We start from the raw sequence: 23,328 nt of genomic DNA on the forward strand, positions 1-23,328 counted from the left end.
TCACCAACACTTGTGATCTCTTAACTTTTTTTTAAAGATTTATTTATTTTAGAAAGAGAGAGAGAGAGCATGCAAGAGTAGGGAGGGGCAGAGGGAAAGGGAGAGAAGCGGACTCTGCACTGAGCATAGAGCCCGAACTGGGACTTGATCTCATGAACCTGAGATCACAACCTGAGCCAAAATCAAGAGCTGGATGCTTAATTGACTGAGCCACCCGGGCACCCCATGATCTATTATCTTTTTGATGATACCATTCTAACATGTATGAGGCAATATCTCTTTGTAGTTTTAATTTGCCTTTCCCTGATGATTAGTGATGTTCACCATCTTTTCATGTACCTGTTGGTATGTTTTCTTTGGAAAAATATCTATTCAGTTCCTCTTTCTACTTTTTTAATTAGATTATTTGGGTTTTTTGCTATTGGCATGTATGAATCCCTTATTAGATATTAACCTCTTATCAGATACATGATTTACCAATATTTTCTTCTATTTGGTAAATTACCTTTTCATTTTGTTGGTTTCTTTTGTTGTACAGGAACTTTTTAGCTTGATGTAGTCCTGCTTGTTTATTTTGCTTTTGTTGCTTTTGATTTTAGTGTCAAATCCAAAAAATTATTGTCAACACTGATGTCAAAGGACTTGCCTCTATGTTTTGTTCTAGGAATTTTGTGTTTTCAAGTCTTACATTCAAGTTTTTAACCTCTTTTGAATTTATTTTTGTGTATGGTGTAAGATAGTGGTTCAGTTTCATTCTCTTGCATGTAGCTGTCCAGTATTCCCAACACCATTTATTGAAAAGACTATCCTTTCTCCATTGTATGTTCTTGGTTCTTTTGTCATCAATTAATTGATTATAAATGCATGGGTTTATTTTTGCACTATCTATTCTGTTCCATTGATCTGTTTTTATGCCAATACCATACCATTTTGATTGCTATACCTTTGAATATAGTTTGAAGTCAGGAAATGGGATGCCTCCAGCTTAGTTCTTTGTCAAGATTGCTTTGGCTATGCAGAGTCTTCTGTAGTTTCATACAAATTTTAGGATTTTTTTTTTTTTACTTTGTGATATATGCCATTGGAATTTTGATCAGGATTTCAACAAATCTGTAGATTGCTTTGGCTAGTATGCACATTTTAACAATATTAATTTTTCTAATCCATGAGTGTGGGATATCTTTCCATTTGTTTGTATCTTCTTCAGTTTCTTTCATTAATGTCTTACAGTTTTCAGTATAAAGATCTTTTGCCTTCTCAGTTAAATTTTTTTTCCTAGGTATTTTTTATTATTTTTGATGCAATTGTAAATGGGACTATTTTCTTAATTTCTCTTTCTGACAGTTCATTATTAGTATATAGAAATGCAACTGATTTTTATATTTTGATTTTGTATCCTGTGACTTTACTGAATTCATTTATTCTAACAGGATTTTTTTTGCTGAAATATTTATTAAAATATTTATTAATATTTATTTTAAAATACACTATTTTTAAAATATTTATTAAAAATAATATGTATATTTATTATCATGTCATGTGCAAATAGAGATTTACTTCTTCCTTTCCAATTTGAGTGCCTTTTTTTTTTTTTTTTTTTTTTTTTTTACGTAGCTGATCTGATTAGGACTTCCAATACTATGTTGAATAAAAGTTGAGTGGGCATCCTTGCTTGTTCCTGATCTTAGAGGAAAACTTTACACTTTTCACCATTTAGTACGATGGTTGCTATGGTGGATTGTAGAATTAATGGTGACTTCTATTGTCATTTATACTGCTTGGTCATATTTATTAAGTTCTCTATAATAAGAAATGAAGCTGTATATTGGGAAATAGAATTAACTCAATTATTTCCAATATTTATTATCCTATAAAAATATAGACATGGTCTCAGCCCTTATTTATGTAAAAGCAAAGAAATCTGTAGATTGAGACTATTGGTTATATGGTGGCTATCTATTCACAATGGAAGGGTACTCCCCAGGCAATGAAACTTGTGTTTTTTGTTTTGTTTTCATTTTTTAAAATTGTATTATATGTTCAGAAATGATAATGACTCAGACCCTTCATTCATGAATGTTCAAGTCACCCCATTGAGCAAGGAAACACGACCAGCTGAGGTAGTTGCTGAGGGTAAAGGGAATATGAAATGAATTGGAATAAAGTAGTTATAAATACCAGGTGCAACCATATGACCAGTTTCAGAAAAGAGGGTTGTAATAGCTACAAGTATTTCTTCCTTACTTTTAAATGAATATGTTTGAATATGTATTAACCAAATATTGTGTTTTCCCTTCTCTTATCCTTTATCATTCATCTCAGTATTTAAATCACAGGAAATCAAAAGAGAAGAATAAGTATCACCCAGAAACTTCATATCCTTCTCTGGAGAAGAGTTTACATATTTTTGATAGAACATAGGATATTTGTATCGTATTAGGCAGGAGTATGACTCTGTAACTATCTTATTGAGAGAGCAATTACGATTTTAAGAGATGGGTATGGGTGCTAAGTTGACAAAGGGTGAACTGTGATAGCTTTTATTGTGTCAAATTTACTAGTTTATACTACACTTCCCAGATTTCCCTTTCTGGTATGTTCCCAGTTCATGTGGGCTACAAGGGATATTCTCTTAGAAGAGTTGGAAGACAGAAGGAAAGGAGTCATTTTGTGGCATGCATACACCTTCTCATATTTATCCAATCAAAGAGTAACTTAGTTGCTGCTGTGAAGTGATTGTGCAGATGTGATTAAAGTCTTTAATCAATTGACTTTAATCAAAAAAGAGATTATCATGGATGGGTCTGATTTAATCAGTTGGAAAGTCTTTAAAGGAGGGCTTTAGGCCTTCCCTGAGTTAAGACAATACTTCCTGTGGACAGTAAGTTTCAGCTTGGAATTCTCCCCTGCCGGTGAGCTTCCCTTCCTCATTGTCTGCCCTAAAGACTTCACACATTGTATTGTATTGTATATATACTGTATACATATCCTCCTAATTCTGCTTTCTGCTTCTCAGGTTGAATCCTGACTGATATAAGCAACATTCAGAAAGGTTTCTAGTAGTTAAGTGGTTTCTTTGCTGCCCTGTAGATAACAAAGTAACACTATCGACAGCAACATATAGCCCATTAACCCAGGTTTTCTTTTCTTTTCTCTCCTCCCCTCTCGTCCCCTCCCTCTCCCCTCCCCTCCACTCCCCTCCCCTCCCCTCTCCTTCCTTCCCCCTTCTCTCTCCCTCCCTCCCTCCCTCCCTCCCTCTCTTTCTTTCTTTCTTTCTTTCTTTCTTTCTTTCTCTTTCTTTCTTTCTTTCTTTCTTTCTTTTCTTTTCTTTTCTTTCTTTCTTTCTTTCTTAATGCATCTTTCAAGCTCATAGGCTCAAATACCATAGGTTCTTTATGGATTTATCTAAACTTCAACACAGATTTAATTCATTATTTCTGTTACAAAGTGGTATCTAGTCTCACTCAGAAATACTATTATCTCTAATTCCTATTTAGTTTCTATAGTACAGACTTCTGTTTCATTGTGTGAATTTAGGAAGGAATTTACTTATTGAGCATTATAAAGAAAAATTTAACATTATAGAGCAAAATAGTAATTTGATTATATACTTATATCTCCATTTTCTGCAGGCCTGGTATCTACAAATGATGCTTTCAAGGTCCTTCTGACAATATCAACCTATTAATCATCTTATTCTATTTTATTCTGCTATGCAGACTCTGCAAGAGGTATTTGAGCTAGAATGATTTAGTGACCTCTCTCAAATGGCGAAGATGGGAGCCAGGAAAAAAAAAAAATTAGCAAGCTTAATAGGAAGAGGGAGGGCAGATTACCCTTAACTGCTTTTGCATCAAGAGATACTGTTCTTTAGTTGCCTTGTAATGTAAGTAACAAGCAAAATGAGACAAGATAGAATAGTTGACTAACTCATACTGAAAGAAGACATTTTATTTTAATCACCTTTTGACAAAAGCAGTACATGGCTTCTTGCATTATTTCAGAATTTACAAAGAAACATACTTTTAAAAAATAATGTGAAGGTAATCTTTAGAGTTAGTATTCAATTCAAGTAGTCAAGAATTCTGTTCAACTTCACCCAATTAGGTGTTTTCAGAATTGAGACCAGAACCCAGGACTCAGCTGGCCAGTGTTCTGGCACTATGTTGACTTTCCTTTTACTAGGGTATTTGACTGATGTGTCTCTGCTATCTATGTATTAGGCGCAGTACTGATGGTATGTACTGCCTGGTGTAGGTCTTGTATGAAAATTCCAAATTGTACAAGCATAAACTGTGGTTGATTGCCTAAGCCTACCACTAAGAGTTGTATGGATAAATACGTCAAAGTAAAGATCTTCATCAGCTGGTTTGCAGAAAAGCCCTAGAATCCCCAAACAAGGGAGCACTTCCATCATCCATCCTTACTGCTTTTCTTAGGCCAGAATGAGAAGCTTCTGCATTTCTTCTTCTTTCCTCTCTCCAACATGAAACAAATGGGTATTCTAGATACAGTCCCAAGACTCTCCTTACCTCTTTGCTAGACTCTAGTTCAACTCTAGTAGCATACCAAAAGAAGAGTCATAGTTATCTCCTCCCTGCTCTGTAGGAAAAATATATTTAAAAACAATGTCCATAACCTTTGAAGCAGAGAAAAATTGTAACTATATCATCTAAACTACATAATTATGACATCTCCCAAAAAGTAAAATATCTGTTTCTTCAGATAAGTTGAAAAGTGCAATAATTTATGGGTATGGATATTCATTACAGTTTACAGTGGCAAAGGTATTAACATGCGAAAATATTCATGTTCTATATGAAGTATGTATGTGGATTGTTCTAAATCCATGTTATAGCATGAATAAATATATGCATGTCAGTAATACATACAAAAATATACATATATAGTTGATTCTCATTATTCCAGGTGACTATGTTCTGTAAGTCACTGTAAACACTGAATTAGCTACTACTGAACTATTGTTCCTATGAGAAATAAGTACATTTCATATATAGCTCATATAAGTAATAATCTTAAACCCTAAAAACAGCTCATCCCCGGTAGATTCCATTCTTCTTTAAAAGAGAAAATGAGGTTCAGAGGTGTTAGTGACTTGCCTGAGAGTGTCTCTACTGATAGGTGCCAGAGGTGGGTTCGAACCCTGGCCAGCCATCCCCAGAGCCAGGACTCCGTGCACTACATTACACTGCCCCCTACTTTTTCCATCTTCTGGTCATCTTTGTATGAGAGCAGAGGTAGAAGGCTCTGTTCCACCTCAGCTGGGAATTTGGGCCCTGGCTAATTCAAATGTATCACTGCTCTGCACATGCCCAGCTAATCCAAATGTATCATTGGTCTGCACATGCCCACAAGTGACTGAATGGACCATCAGTATTGATTTGGGGATTACAAATAAATTTTAGCAAGTAGACAAATTCACAGAAACAGAACCCATGAGTAATGAGGATCAAATAAACATGGTCAGTAAGCCCAAGTCAGTAAACTCATATTTATGTAACTGAGTCAGTGAACCCTAGTCAGTAAAATATGCTTTGCAATATGTAAACACAGACAGATGTCAAAATTTATCATAGATATGGGGTTATGGATAAATACGTTAGATATTTATCTTTCATTAACTAGAATGGAAATACACTAGTTGTAAAATAATGTTTTAATAGAACAACTAATTTTGTGTTCTTTGCTCTAGGGATTAACTTAAATGTCATTAAAGGCATTCAGATTTTTTAAAATGTGTTTTTAAAAATCTGAATAAAAACTGGTATTGAACTATCCATTTTGGAGTATTCACATTAAATCACATAGTGTAGATAATCAGAAGTCATTAACTTCATGTTATACAAAAGGAACTCAAAAGGTAAAAGAAGAAAGATATTGTAATTTTTTAACGGAATATTTTTACCTTCAAAAGCATAGATTTCTTTGTACATTCCTGATACGTTGTTTGAATGGTTTATGTTTATGTGACATGATGAGTGTGTCTGTGTGTGTGTATGTGTGTCTTCCACTACCAAAGAAAGGCAGAATTTAAAAAAAGGAAAATGAATAAGAAAAAAGCAAAAATTCCACAAATGGCATTTCTACAGTACATTTAATTTTTATTCTAATGTTCTAAGCAATCTATGGAAATGACTGCTTTTTGCAAAAGCAATTTCCTTTTTGGCCTGATGAAAGTAAAAATTCCTATATATTCATTTCAAACTTCAAAGGACAGAACAGCCTTGGTGTTGGCGTGGTTCTTGTGAGCAGTTGGGTAAATTGACTACATAATGAGTCCTTGGCTGTCCCTAACCAAAACTTTGTTGGACAGGTTCATTTACAATCCTCAAACAGAATGACCTTCCATCTGGCTTAATGGCCCCTGGATTGTTGCAAATGCGACCTGACATTTCCTTATGGGGTAGTTATTAAATTATATCACAGAACACAATAACATAATTTGGTTTCAGAGCCTAAATGAAAGTGATAGTCCAGATTAAGATGTAAAATTCCTTTGCAAAATTAAGTTATTTATAATCTGATGCATACCCCCTTGTTTTATCTGCCATATAATATAATTACTTTCCACAGTACAGTAGCTGCAGATACTAGCAATGCTGACAGAACAGAAACAGCATTTGAAGGGGCAAAGGACTTCAGCAGGCAGGTAGCTGACTTTTATGGCTCGCTTTCGTAAATGAAACCACTTGCAATTTTTGCTTTTTTTCTCCCCTAATGGAATTGATCCATTAAGCAGCGCTTCTCTCTTCCACCTAATAGTATTAGACATACTTAACTCTATGAGCTACAATTTCTTAATTCATCCTGAAATGTCTGCTTTGAGATGACTAATACCAATATATTCTGAATTTGGGGGTTTCACCTATTTAGCTATTTCCAGCCCTTATGATTGAGTGAAAAGTAAACCAATGTCTCATTTGTTACTCTATCAGACACTTGAATTATTACCACTAATTCTCTAACAGTCAGGATACATTTCAAAGACCAATAAAGCTGAAAGAACAACATATTTCTACAGTAACTCATAGATAATGTAAATTTTCAATTTTCCCTTAGTTTTTTGTTTGTTTTTGTTGTTGTTTCATTTTGGTTTTGGGCTTTTTTGTTTGTTTGTTTCCATTAGAAAAAGAAAGATTCAAAGGTAGAATTTGCATGGACAACTAGAATTTCCATTCTAGTAAACAGATTGCTCTGTTATAATTCCCCTTGCTTGTGCTCTCTCTCTCTCTGTCAAATAAATAAATAAAATCTTTAAAAACAAACAAACCAAACACACACACACAAAAGCAGTGGGAGAGGCAAAGGAAGAGGGAGAAGCTGGTTTCCTCCTGAGCAGGGAGCCCAGTGCAGGGTTCAATCCCAGGACCTGAGATCATGACCTGAGCGGAAGGCAGATGTTTAACTGACTGAGCCACCCAGGTGCCCCCCAAGTATTTTTCTTTATTCTGCTCACTCATGTGTGCTGTTTATTTGCCCTCAACCCAGCTTTAGTTGAACATTCATTCAGCAACTTTTTTTGAGCACCTACTAGTCAGGCACTGTGCTAGGTTTTATGAAAACAAAGATAGCAATGGAAATAATGGTAATGTTGGCTAAAATGTGATAAAATACAGATATGCTAGGATAGAAGTCTATTTTAATCACATATGTACCCCAAGTGCCTAAAATATATCCAAAACACAGTAGGAGCACAGACATCTTTGGAATAGAGCTTACTATGTGGTTTACATATGTATTCTCATTTAACCCTTTAAATATATCTACCCTGCTAGGTAGATATTAGTATTTCTCCTTCAGTATCCCAGAAGAGGAACATGAAATACAAACATGTTTAATCATTTCCCAAGGTCATGGAACTAATAATGGCCAACCCTGTCTTGAAGCCAGAGAGACTTGTTTCATGTTCTTTGAGTGATTGTCTTGTTGTCTGTCTCTGCCCCCAGGAAGCTCACTCACATGCGTAAACTTATCTACAATAAAGATATCTCAAATTAAGCTTAATTGGTGATCTTTGCACATTTATGAGGGCATTTTTTTTAATACTCTGCTCTTATCATCCAGATCCATGATATAAATTACATTATATATATTGCATGGAATTTCAACTCCTTAAAAAATCAATTTGTGTCAATGAGAGCTGACAACTTCATTTGAAGGAATATCATTCTCATGTCACTGGTTTTAGCAACAGTTTATTTTCTCACATTCTGTTTCCCAAACTACGTCATTTATAGTTGTAAATCCAAGATTAAGGCTAACCTCCAGCATTAAACCTTTCCTCATTTAACAGTATTTGCCAGTTCATGTGTCTCTTAGTCTAACTGAGCTATGGCTATATATATCCAAATAATCTTATGTCAGAAGGCAAACATAAAACTCATGTGAAGTCGGGGTGCCTGGGTGGCTCAGTCGTTGGGCGTCTGCCTTTGGCTCGGGTCATGATCCCAGGGTCCTGGGATCAAGCCCCACATCGAGCCCCACATCGGGCTCCCCGCTCGGCGGGAAGCCTGCTTCTCCCTCTCCCACTCCCCCTGCTTGTGTTCCCTCTCTTACTGTGTGTCTCTCTCTGTCAAATAAATAAAATCTTAAAAAAACAAAAAACAAAAAACATGTGAAGTCATGTCTTCATGACTCCAAATGAATTTTTTTTCCCTTCTAAGTTGTTGAGTAACACCATTTCTACTGATTACTTGTCCTTTCATTTTATACATGTGTGTTGTTTTATTTTGGAAGGGATGGGGATTTGAACTCAATGGCTAAACCTTCATGAAGTTATCACATACCTTCAATATGTACAGAAATCAGGTTTTCTCTACACTGTTAACATTTCCACGTGGTTCTTTCCTGAGACTTAGTGGAACCCATGGACTGCTCAGTAAATGCCAGAGTCATTTCCATATCTTGGCATTTAAAGCTTGCAAGTCATTTTCCATACTAAAACTAAGATTGTGTTTGTAATTCTTTAGGGATACTACAAGGAAGGTACTAGAATCACTATTTTGAAGTTGAAGAAACCACCCTCAGAAAGTTTAAAAAACATGACCAGGGTCAGTCATCTAGTGGAGTGGATTTCCACTCTGCCTCTTTAAGATGAATGATTAAGCCAAGACTATCAAGTATTACCCTCTTGTCACACAGTTACTGTGAGCTAAATCCTCTACCACTTCCCTATCCTACGTATATTCCCTGAACATCATGTATGCTCCAGCCAAATGAGAGTAGCTAATTCAAAGCTACTTTTCCTGCCCCAGGAACTCTGTTCATTTGCCTTTCCTTTGTCACTGTCCCTACCTCTTCTTCCTTCTTATATCTCCATGGACTGAAGTACTACTAGCCCTGAAAGGTCAAGTTCAAATATTAACTGCTGTTCGATATTTTATTTACCAGCTAAATATGAGTTCTCCATGTGCTGCACAGCTGTAACCACAATTTGTCTTATATTATAGTTTTCCCTTTTTTTCAACTTTGTTCACCTCCTAAGTTCTAAGTCCCCGAGGGCAGGGGAAATATTTGGATCTTTCCTCACTTACAACACACTCACTCTCACATAAATGCCTACACAGTGGTATGTTAGTAAACTGGCTCTCCAAAAAGGAAGAAACACCGTGATTTGTTGTGTTTGCCTACGTTAGTGATGTTAAGACTCCTCCCTGACCAGGCGCCTGGGTGGCTCAGTTGGTTAAGCGACTGCCTTGGGCTCGGGTCATGATCCTGGAGTCCTGGGATTGAGTCCCACATCGGGCTCCCTGCTCAGCAGGGAGTCTGCTTCTCTCTCTGACCCTCCCCCCTCTCATGCTCTCTCTCTCTATCTCATTCTCTCTCTCAAATAAATAAATAAAATCTTTAAAAAAAAAAAAAAAGACTCCTCCCTGACCAATTTCAAGCTACTAACATTTAACAACAAGCTTGCAAAATTTTTCAATGTTTTAAAAATTGACTCTTGCTAGTTTTAGGAGCTGGCTCGTGTATCCACATTCACATTTACTAGCATAGTTCCATGTACACAATCAACAATTGATGATATTCAATAAAGAAGGCCAGCAAGAAGTACAGTACAGAAAGATAGGAAGGCAGAAACCTAAGCAGGAAAATCTCTGTTTTTCAGGTTTCCTATAGTACTAATAAGGCAGGACAGCATATTAGTCTTCTTGCCAGTTATTCTTAAAGCTTCTCCTTGTTTCCCTCTCTCCTTCCCTCTCTCCCTCTCTCTCTCTCCCTCTCTCCCTCCCTGCCCCAAACTCTTTTTCATCTTTCCTTGGCCCCTCTCATTCTCTAAGAATTATCACAGTAGGAGGAAAAAACTCATGGGAGTAAAATTTGATAAATTGAGCATTAGCATCCTCCACAATTCACAGTGGCCCCTTCAACAGTCCATTCTGCTATGCTTCCCTCAATCTGGGCCTGGAAGCTCAGGTCTTAGAGTTCAAGCATTTTACCTTTCCAGAAGAGTACCCATTTTGTCACTTTCCACTGGCAGTTACCCTGCCCTTGATGTATTTGCAGTTAATGGTCCTTCATAGAATTCTTGAAATGGAATTACTAAAATCTTCATTTGGCTTTTGCTCAGGTTCTTGCCATTGGGCAGATAGAAGTTCAGGAACATGATATTCAATTCCATCTGGACCAGCCTGCTAGCTAGAAGGTGGCTGTAACATTTATTTAGTTATTCAGTTGCTTTATAAAATTGCATTCCTGATGAAAATGCCCTAGGGAATAAACCAAAGCATTAGCACATTAATTATAAATAAAGCATTATAGAACAACAACAATTAACAGCTCAAACTAGTTTTTTAGTGTTATCATTCATGCTGGGCCACTGGTAAAAAAATAACAAGAATGAGAAAAGACAATATAACCACTAAATTTTATGTCTGTTTCTCTACCTACCTACCTATCTCCCTATCTAAGATCTATAGTCATATTACCTTGGGATTTTTTATCCTGATTCTACCACAAGCCACCTCTGAAATACTACACAATTAATTTAAACTTTCCGGCGTCTATATGCTCACCTGCAAGGGTGATGTCTGTTGTACCAGTGATAGTGCTGCTAATTGCTGGCTTTCTATCACTCCCAGTATTTGTTTCAGTTGACATTTTCTCTAACTTGTAATAAAAATGGCATTCTATGAAAATCATGCGCAATTATCTATTTCCTTTGAGATGCAACTAGCCTAACCTGCAGCATAAGACACGGAGGCTAGGTAAACATGAACTTTATAATAGTGAAATTTTCAAAATGAAGTAAAGATATGCTCATAGAAAAGGATACAGAAGAGAATTATAGAATCTCTCTGTAATTCTTAGAGATTATTATCTATATTTTATGCATTTGTTTATTGGTTCCCTTCTAGACCATCATTCCAAATGTCAACTTTTCCTGCCCTTCCTCCAAGGCTTTCTACAGAGATATTTCCTCTAGGACTACATAATCTCAGCTCCTCAGAGTGGCCTACTCTGACTGGCCTCCTAGAGTTGGCATTGAGATTTATATCACCTTTTAATAATTTACCACAGTGTGTGACTATATTATTTTCTTGTATCACTTTTTAAATTATTTTTGGTAGTTCTGGAACACTGCAATATTAAGCTCTGCATGGGCAATTTAAATGTGTAATGATTGCTTTATATTCCTAAAACCTAACATCACCCATGGTATGATAACTGCTGGTTGACTGGATGAAAAATAGCATCTAATATATGACCATCTCATTTTAGAAACAAGAAAGTCATTTGTTCTAATGGAAGCAAAGAGTACATCATTCCAGATATTGGTCATACTGATGCATCCAAAATAAATTAATATACCAGATAAGAAAGATCCTAACTATTCTGTGTCTTTCAAAATTTTAAATATTCTAATAAATATAATTTCTAATCATTGTCTCAATTTCACTCTTACATATGATTTAGAAAAAGTCATGATGCTCTATTTAGGTTCCACAATTAATCTTTCCTTGAGAATAATATAAGGGTATTTTTATAGCCCTAATGTGATTTGCGACACCTACGTGTCTTCAAACCTCAAATAATAGTAAAAATAATTCCTTTGTATTTGGTTATGTGCTAAATTTAGGAAAAGTTAATTATATATATTAAATCAACGTATATTTCACTTAAATTCAGTATTCTTTTTCTTGAGATTAAATGGCCTCCCTGCTTTGAGGGTGGGGTAAAATTAAAAAAAAAAAAAGTCTTGGCTTCCACTTTCACATTTTCAAATGGAAAGGATATCTCAGTCACTTGTAACACATCTTAATTGCTTCATTATATTTTTATAGAGCACCTGAATTGCTTGGAAGCAGCTTAATTAAAATGGTGCTTGTTTTATAGTTAACGGAAATGCAGAAAGCACATATCCTGCAGCACAATAAATCATACATATATATATATATATATATATATGTTTTTTTCTGCAGTCCCAAAGACAGTGTAGACTGAGCAGATTAATAAGGCACTGAAACATTTGAGCACCATCAGAATTTAGATACCTACATCTTCTTGGACCTCAGCTTTTCCATAAATTTTAACATGTTCTTTCCTTGAATCTGCAACATCACTTAATGAATTGCTGGCTATAATATATTTTGTGGTCTGACTGTACATTACCATTTCTGTAAATTATGAGAAAAAGGGAATTTTCAACAAAGCAGCAGTTACCGTTAGGCACAGTTTCACACCACATATGTGCTGAGTTTCCCTAGTATTTTCCATAAAAATTACCAGTTAGACTAAAAGACACAGTTTTGAGTCCTAATTCAGTGGCAGGCATGCTGTGTGGCCTTCATTAAATCACTTAATTTGTCTGTGCTTATTTCCTTTTTCCAAATAAAAGGGATTTCCTTCCTGGAGCTACATGATAAACTTTGTGTGTGTTTGTGACCTAAGGCCATAGGTAGAAGGGGTAGAGGTATAGACTTTGAGATGGTTTGTATGGGGAAAACGTGCTTGCAGTACCTGAGGGTAGCAGCTGCATGGCAGACCTTACAACTTTCTGAAATGACTGAGTAGCTCTCCATAGGATTCTTGCACCGTGTTGGTCTGATGGTCTGACTTGCCACTGATATTTTTCTTCATTATAATCAAAATCACATTAAGAATTTCGAAGCTCTTAAAGGTCTATGCCAGAACCTGCTTCAGTTCTCCTCTGTGAGTGGAAAATTTGGCGATATTTAGAAGCTCTGAACTTGCTCTGGTATTTATAAAAACCTGTAATAAAGCACTCAGTCATTCATTCAGTAACTATTAACTGAATATTTACTATGTTTCTGGCACAGTTGAGGTCAGTTTTTGTTGTTTTTTTGACATCAGGGCCCGCTTATCAAATATAAATAGGATATAAGATATGTACAATGTGATCCACAGAGTAGGAAAGAGATTTTAAACATAAAAATATGTACATTTTGGAGGGAAAATTCATAAACAAAATTTCTGGCCAATACAGTATTATGTTAAATTTTCTGCTATAAATAAAGTGATCCAGTTCTGATTTATTAAAAATGCCAGTGCACAAGGAGACTCATAGAGTTATATAAATGTCAAAGCCAAAAAGTAAACAACTCTCCTTTCCTGGAACTAATATTGAATTTTAAAATACAGTAGTTAAAACTGATAATATCCACTCCCTCCCCTAAGCACACACACACACACACAAGCATACACACACACACACACATACATACATTCTGGAAATAATTTAGTTAGAGAAGAAAGAACAGAAGTAGGATACTCTAAGTTTGGGATTAAAAAACACACGTTCCTTTGAATAGAATAATCTACCATAATGGAAAAATATTCCTCTCATTGAATAAGTAACAGCTCTGGTATAGTGGGTTGAATGGTAGCTGCCAAAAATATATATCCACATCGCCATGACCTCATGTCAAAAAATGTGACCTCATTTCAAAAGTCTTTGCAGATGTAATTAAGTTAAGGATCTCTAGATGAGATGATCTAAATCTACTGACAGGAGAAACTGACAGGGAGAAAGAGAAGAAGGCCATGTGAAGAATGAGTAGGAGATTGCAAGTGAGCAGTCACAAGCCAAGAATGAATAGCTGGGGCCACCAGAAGCTGGCTAACTCAGACAGTTCTCTCAAGCTTTCAGAGGGTGTGTGGCCTTGCCGATACCTTGATCTTAGACTTCTTGCTTTCAGAACTGTATGGGAACAAATTTCTGTTGTTTATAGGCTACCAAGTATGTGATCACTTGTTATGGCAGTCCTAGGAAACTAATACATCTGACAAACACTTCATCTTTTCATCTGACCCACTACTCAATGAAATGAATAATATGAACCAATAATAACTTGAGTGTAACTTGACTGGCATTACTGAATTTGTCTAGAGATGTTTAGGAGCATGCCAAGAAATCTCAACCTCATATAGGAGGGGATCATTTTTTCCAGTTTATTTGCCTTTTAAGCTTCTTCATTTTGTAAAATACACCTCTCAGTGTTATCTAACTAAACCTATCATTGTTTTTCTATAAAGTTCTTGCCTTTGCTACCCATCTTAGAAATACACCAGCAGCCAGGATAGTATTACTCAATTTCATTTTCTTCTAGTTCTTGCGGTTTCTGCTTAAGCTCTCAAGCCTATTCACTACACCACCATTTCTGTTGTACTTGTCCAAAAGGGAGTTTTATTGCTAGTCTGCTCTTCTTCCCTTACATTTGTCCTTTGAATTTGTGAACTTCATTCACTGATCCAGTTGCCATATCATTCTATCTTTCTTACCTGTTATCGCAAGTTATTTTTCTTATTTTAAATTTCATTGAGAGTACTAAGCATAATGTCTAAAATTTATTTCATCTTTCCATTTCAGTTTTTACTCAAATATAAATTTTTCATTTGGTTCTTGTATTATGATTACCTCCTTATTGCAGAATCATTTATTAATTCCATGTTAATGTTTTATTCTATTAACTGTCATTGAATAAGGGAAAAAAAATTATCTGGCTCTAAATAGCCTGAGTGGGTTTTTCATTTGTCTCCTCATTTTATTTGCAAAAGCAGTAGTCAACTTTCTAAATACATTATACAGCTATTCAATTACCTCAATAACTCTATAAACTAGATAGTGGAAATTATTCTCCATTTTTGTTAGATGAGGAAACCGAAGTACAGAGGGTTCAGAGATTTATTAGAAGTCCCACACATTGAGACCACATCAAAGGTGGGTTTGACCTCAGGCAGTTAGTTGATCATATGCCATGTACTTTGGTGATTCCTTAACATATTGTCATTTCATTGGAAGACCTGGTAATGAAGAGGTACATTACCAGTTCTGTTCTTTGGAAGTCTGATAGAGAGAGAAAGTAGTGAACATCCCCACAGAAAAACCTGCCCTTTCATGTTCTAGAATTCCTAACAATGAAACCCTATCCAGAAACTGTCTTTAAGATACCAAAACCCATCTCACATTACCTCCATCTAGGTAGAACATTCGTGTAACAGCTCCCTTTGTCTTAATCTTTTCATTCCAGAACCAGGCCTAATTTGCTTTTCATAACCAAAATGTTTATCAAAGCAATTTTCTTAAAAAGGACATTGTTTTTCCTCTTTCAACCCCAGTTGTCATATGATTCTGTCTTCAGCAAAGAACCCAATTCCAACTGCAGCCATCAAGAATGTGAGAAATGACTGCACCAGCTTTTACATTTGTCTTTTCCTTCTTCTCCTATATATAGCTGTTTTTATATTCCAGTATTCATTTCTATTGGAGCCTGCAGCAAGAGTAGTGAGATGTGTATGTTTAAATTGTCATCATATCGAGAATTTTCAACAGTCTGTCTTTTTGAACTACCATTTTACTAGCACTGGCAGCTTTTCTTTGAAATCTGACACTCGGCAAGATATACATAGCTTTGAAGTTCATGAACAAACTTTATTGATCACTTAGTCAGTCATTCTCCCCAGCTAAGGGATCATTTAGCTCTTCCATATCTACCTGTAGACTTGGATGAATATTTGCATAACTATTTATATATCTATTTCTCAATCTTTACAGAAGATTCATAAGGAGTTTTTGTGTCTTATTGATATTCGTATTCTCTCTAACCTGCATTGTTTGATGAATGAATGGATAGATGGAGGAATGAATATTGCTTGAAGCCATCCTGCCATTTTGGCCCCATTTGTTCAAGAAGTTTTGTACTTGAAATACTTTTTCCTTCAATAACTTCCTTGAATAACTGTCCATCCTTCAAGGTTAGCGCAGATTTTCTCCTATATTCCGTGATTACCTAACTTGACTGGGCATAAAAGTTACAGTGATTTCTTAAAAGAAAAAAATTCTCAAGTCCTTCTGAAGGTACCAAATTAGAACTTCCAAGAAAAGATGGGATTCTGTACTTTTTACAAGCATACCAGATGAGTCTTGTGACCAAGCACTTTTGAGAAAAGTTGAATTGCATGAAATCTATACATGCCAATGAAAAGTATTCTTCTCCAATGGTTTTGTAACTTTTTTAGAACACTTCTAGCATTCTGCTTTAAAATGCATTTTTAGGGGCATCTGGGTGGTCAATTAAGCGTCAGACTCTTGATTTAGTCTCAGGTCATGATCTCATGGTCGTGAGATCGAGCCCTGAGTGGGGCTCCTTGACTCAGTGCGGAGTCGGATTGGGATTCTCTCTCTCCTTCTCCCTGTGACCCTCCCCCGCTCTCTCTCTCTCTCTAAAAATAAGTGAATAAATAAAAAATTAATTAATTAATTAATTAATTAATTAAAATGCACTTTTAGGGGGTGCCTGGGTGGCTTAGTTGGTTAAGCTTTTGACTCTTGATTTTGGCTCAGGTCGTGATCTCAGGGTTATGAGATGAAGCCCCATGTCAGGGTCCACACTGAGCAGGAAGTCTGCTTGAGATTCTCTCTCTCCCTTTCCCTCTCCCTAGCATGCTCTCTCTCTGTCTCTCTCTCAAATAAATCTTTAAAAAAAAATAAAATTCACTTTTATGTGTAAAGACTAACTCTACTATGAAATTGTACCCCCTTAAGAGTTAGAAATGAGTTTGGGTCAGATTTTGGATTCACCATAATAGAGCACAATGTCTTACAAATAATGTTTGTTGAGTGGCATCATTACACACACTCTGCATAGTCTTCCCTCCACACTCAAAGAGATGCAAAAGCTACAATTTGTTTAAAAGACAAGTTTTAACTAAATATAAGATAACTTCATTTATTCATCATTTCTAATATATAAAACATATTAATATAACGCTTACTATAAATTAAATCCCAATGACATTGTGTTGCAAAAATTAAGGAGCCTGGTATATTTAGTAATCGTTTCTAATGTTAAATCATTTACAATTTTTTTCTTGACTTCTCTTAATAGTCAAGAGACACCCAATTATAAATTGACCTCTTAGAATACATTAATTAAATAACTGAGATAGATGATGCCTGAAAATGGGTTTTAAAAAAGAACCTCAAATGAAGGAAATAATCAAAGAGATTGAAACGCAAGCACAAGTTGAGAAAAACATGGATCTTCTAAGGAACTGAAGTTGACACCTAGCAAATGAAACATACTGTTGACTAAATGCAAAACATAACACATCCATCAGGATGGCCAGACAAGCAGAACCATGACAGCACACTGAAAATGCAAAGGAATGAGATCTTCAAACAAGAACTCTTCTCAACAGGCTCACTGACAATTAAGAGGAGTCTCTTTTGACAATGCAGAAAAGAAAACAAAGGGAACCCTGTGACAGTTATTTTCACACCAACATGTACATGTGTGGACTCCTGTGACGATGAGTTCAGGCCATATTATTTAAAATGACAAGAGTGACTTATATCAATGAGGGGTTTTTTTTAATATATCTTTTTTTAATTTAATTTATTTTTTTACTGAGGTTTTATATTTTAAAGTTTTTTTAATTATTATTATAGGTTTTGAACTTCATTTATGTTTCTTTTTCTTTATGTAAATTTCAAACACATAACAAACCAATGTAGCATAGTTACTAAAGCCCCAAATTCTGGGGACCTTCAGCAAGTGGCCTACTCTGTCTACCCCTCAATTTTCCCTCTACAGAGGGAAAGGATGATGTTAATGCCTAGCTCACAGTTGAATGGATTAAAGTGCTCACTTTCACAAAGGACTTAAGAAGTGATACCCAATCATGGTAGCAGCTACAAGCCACTGAAGAATAATGTGTCAGGATGACTTAAGTACACATAAAAGAAAATTTTAACTATCTAGTTTAAACGATAAGGGGAAATTTGTTCTCACTAGGCAACGTAATGGCTCCCCAAAGATGTCTTTGTTCTAATCCTAAAAACTTATAAATAGGCTATTTACATGGCCAAAGGGAATTCAGGTTGCAGATTGAATTAAGGTTGCTAATCGACTGACCTTGAGATGAGGACATTATTCTAGATTATCCAGGTGGGCCCAATTTTATCACAGGGATTCTTTTAAGTGAAAGAAGAAAGCTGGAGAATCAGGGTGAAAGATCAGTGAAAATGGGAGAGGAAGTTGGAATGGTGTGATTGCTGACTTTGAAGGTGAAAGGGGGCCACAAGCCAAAGAATATGGTCAATCTCTGGAAACAGGAAAGGGTAAGGAAATGGATTAATCCCCCTGGAATCTTCAGAAAGTAAGGCAGCTATTAGCCCACTGACACCCATTTTGGATTCTGAACTCCAGAAGTATAAAATACCAAACATTTGTCCTGCGAAACCACTACGTTTGTGGTAATTTGTTACAATAGCCATAGTAAACAACGCATCCCTCAATAGCACCCATGACAGTGAGTCTCAAAGATTGTTTAAACCAGCAGCTTGGCAACATTAAGAACTCACATCTCTTCCATCCTTTGCTTTGTCATCATCACTGTAAGGCCAGCGCCATTGACAGACATAAAATGTCTTTACCAGCTTCCAACTGTTTGATGAGTTTCAGAACTACCCAGGGAAATCTAAGGGCACATAGATTATATGTCTTCTTATATTTTTGTTTGAATCTTGCCAGTTTATTTTTGGTGTCTTTGTCATAAAGGTCTTTAATTTTATTAAATACATCAATCTTTCCCTTTGTAATTTGCATTCTATTTTGGCCTTGTTTGCAATTTTCTATCAACGAGATCATTCCTGTATCTCTCTCTGTCAAATAGATAAATTAAAAAAAAAAATCCCAAAGCTGTTGTTGTTGTTGTTTATCCCTTTGGTCATATATTTAAATACTTGGATTTAATTCTGTATGGTGTGAGGAAAAGATCTAATTTTTTGATAGGTACCTAAATTTCCTAATGTTACTAATTACAGAGTAATCCTTTTTTCAGTGATCTGTAGTGTACCACCCCTGACTTATTTACAGATCTGTTTGAGATGTAGATCTCTTTTTGTGCTCTCCAATCTGCTGCCTATTCAAATGGTTTATTCCTGCATATTATACAGAATTTTCATTGCTATGATTTTGTAAATATTCTTTGTTTATGGTAGGGCAATTTCTTTCTCTGTCTTCTTTTTAAGGGTTTTTAGCACAATTCATTCCAAGTGCATTTTAGAATTAATGTGTCAAGTTCTATAAAATATTCTCTTGAAACTTTGTGTAGAGCTGTATTGTGCTTGCAGATTAATTTAGAAATATGTGTTATCTTTATTTTTTTTAATGTGGAAAAATTGTTTATTTTTCTGCTTGTTCAGGTTAAATTCCACTTTATATCATTCAAAAAAATTTATAGTTATTTCCATAGTTTTGCCATTTATTCTAACATTTATTTCTAACTACCTATGGTTCTTATATGCTTTTGAAAATTTTTGAATCAATTTTAATTTTCTTTCCAGTTTGGCTTGGTTATTGCAAGAATATGAGAACACTGCTTATATTTGTATCCAGTAAACTTGATTTCTGTTATAAATTCTAAACAAATTTCTTAATTTTATATGTAAAAAATGACAGGTTTTCATTCATCTTCCATGTATCTGGTCCTTATGCCTCTTACTTCTGTCTATGGCTTTATCATTTAGATTATGACTTCAGTGGATATATTAGGAGTAACAAACAGTAGAAAATTTGTCTTGGTATATTGATTTATAAGGGAAATTCTATAATTTCCCTATTAAGTATGCTATTTCCTCATTTTGGTTAACATTCATTATCAGTTTAAGGAGGTTTCTATTTCCAGGGGTTTTATTCTTTTTTTTTTAAGATTTTATTTATTTATTTTGAGAGAGAAAGAGAGAGCACAAATTGGGGGGGGAGGGGGCAGACAGAGACGGAGAAGCAGACTCCCCACTGAGCAGGGAATTGGATGTGGGGCTCCATCCCAGGACCCTGGGATCATGACCTGAGCTGAAGTAAGATGCTTAACCGACTGAGCCACGCAGTCGTCCCTAGGGTTTTTATTCTTTTGTTTGTGATTTCTAATCATTCTTGGAAAAAAAAAATGTTTTCTACTGTATTATATAATTTTGGCTTATAAATTCATTTTGGATTAGCTTTATCTGTGGGAATCCCTCTAGAAAATTTTATATTTAGTTTTTCCAGGTGACCCAGCTAGACATCACTTTTACATTAACTTTCCACATTAGAAAGTTAACCTGAATGCTATCGTGAAGTTAATGTGAGGGCAGGCCTAAAGTTCAAGTTTTCAAGAAAAACTTGTTAAATTCATTTTTTACCCAGAGGTCAAGCTGAGGCTTAGAAATTTCTGTATAGCCTTCATTTGCCGAAGGACAGATTTTATCTTGTCTGTTCTTTAATAGAAACTGTAGCACTTTAAGAGTTGCAGCTTTGTTTATATACCTCAGTTCTAATTCCCTGACTTTTGTAGACAAAATGCTTTAACCCCTGTTAAAGCTCAAAACTATGGTTATTAAGACTGACAAATATACCCCAGAAAGTATAAACATATCATTATTTTCATACTTGCTTTCTATTTTCTCTTCTCTCTGTGGATTTCTCCTTTTTTTTTTATTAAACTGGGCATTTTAATTACTGTTTGTTATATTTTTAAAAGCATATTCAGTGCTTTGAAGGAAGCAGTCTTTCAATTTTCGTTCAACATATTGTCGTGAGCAAAGCCCATCTCTATTATTTGTAGGTGAGTTTAATAGATTTACATTTATTTTGATGATTGACATGTTTGGACAATCTCTTAGAATTCTTTTTGAAGTTTTATGTATGTACTACATATAAGTAAGCTCCTGACTGTATTAAGTACTAATTAATGATCCATAATTTTACTAGCCCTGGACTAAATATTTGAGGGTAAAGGTGCTGTTCTCAATAAAAGCTCTGTATCTTAGTTGATCATAAGAGTTGTGGTTATAAATGGATTTATTTAAATTTAGTACCATATACTCTCCTATGAGATTTATTCCTCTTGATAAAATAGATCATTCTTGACTTGATAAATCTACATATTCCTGAGTGGTTTTGCTGTTTTGTCCAGATGGATACTAGGGCCAAGTAAACCAGGTGTCTTTCAAAGAGCTTACATAGAGCAGTGTCTAGTTGATAGAATTTGAAATTTCAGGGAAAGTAGTTGTGAGATATCAATTAAACTTCTTTTAGAACACCTTTGTAGCATCTTTTGTTACTTAATTGTAAGTCCACCAATTACCTGGGGACAGCATACAACAAAATCATTTCTGTATATTGAAGAGGATTATCCTCCCCAATATCAAATAGTTTTCTGGGCTTGCCTCTGGAAGATAGGAAGATATAAACATTTGCAAAACCTAGGAGTATAACTCAAAAGGAGTGGGATCATCCTGCCTTAAGAGGACTCCCCCAGTGGCTCTGTGGGAATCTGGAGCAGTACTGGGATCATCTTAGCAGTCAGTAAGTATACTTCTTACTGCATCTGTTTTTAAGAGGGACAATGTGTGGCAGAAATTGCAGTAACAATAGTAGAAAATGTGGTTTCCTCTTTTGAATTATTAGTGTTAATGCCAGGATTTTTTCAACAATGAGGCATTTGGAAACAAGAATATCTCTTTGTTATGCTTAAGTCTCTGGGATCCCAAAACAACTTTCGGTGGAGAAATGGGACTGAGATTTTGAAGACCATTGAGTGTTTAAACAATTGATTCAAATTTCAAAATGAGATAAGACCTCATTTATATGACAGGCTGTGAAGTAGTACATAGTGGTTAGAAATGTACTATCTTGCAGATATATCAGAAAAGAAAGGAGTCCTCCCTTTCAGTGTATATCAGGAAAAGATGAATATGCCAGCAGAGAATGAAATAGGAACAATTACAATCATAGACTCATACTTGAATAGCACTTTTTGGATGGTTAAAATTTTCAGACTCTCATAATTTAACCTGTCAGCTGTTTTTATGAGTTGCTTTGAGTGGGTACCTATACATTCAGTTCAGAGATACGTTTTTACCTAAGGCCACATGTTGGCTGACTTCTGCCAAATAACTATGTAAGCTCCATAATGGGTAATAGAGAAAGCCACTTTGTAGTGGTCCAGAACTGAGAAGGGGGCGAGGTCATCTCTAACCCATCACAGAAGGACAATGGAAAATGTCTCCTGTTGGGCCAGTGGGTGGCTCAGTTGGTTAAGCATCGGACTCTTGATTTCAGCTCAGATCATGATCTCAGGCTGGATCAGCTCCATGCCCAGCATGCAGCCTGCTTAAGATAAGATTCTCTCTCTCCCTCTCCTTTTGCCACTCCCCCACCCCATGCACACGGGCACATGCTCGCTTTCTCTCTCTCTCTCAATAAAATTAAATAAATAAATAAATACACACATACATACATACATACATACATACATACATAAAATCTTTAAAGAAGAAAATGTCTCCTGTAAAGTTGGGAAGAAAATAAGAGTGTGGAGGAGAAATAAATATAAAAACAATAAGAAACTGGATAACTACTACCTCTAGATAAAAGGTTTGGCCTTTTAAAGATTTTATAGAATAAGTAAAACCTAGCCTTGGGTCATGTGTAGTAAAGGTTGTATGAACATTAGACATATATAGATACTTAATATTACACTCAAATTTAGTATCTCTATAGCATATATTGTATCATTCAATAATATACATAAATCAAATTATATCATTCAAATTTTTAACCTCCTGATTATATGTGTATGTCCTTAAACTCTAATAGATTGATACTTCCATATTAAAATATTTTTTCTCCCGTCTTTTTTTTATTCCAGACACATTTTGCCAAATATATGTTGCCTCGTTCAGTACAACACTATTCCTGATTGTTATCATGACTTTGTGAATATAAACTGCCCCTCTGGTTTTTGTTAATTATTTTTGTATTGAATTTTGTCTATAAGAAGTGTTATTCTTTTTGTTTC

This window comes from Neomonachus schauinslandi, chromosome 13 (assembly GCF_002201575.2).
Source record: "Neomonachus schauinslandi chromosome 13, ASM220157v2, whole genome shotgun sequence".
In the NCBI taxonomy this organism is placed as follows: domain Eukaryota; kingdom Metazoa; phylum Chordata; class Mammalia; order Carnivora; family Phocidae; genus Neomonachus; species Neomonachus schauinslandi.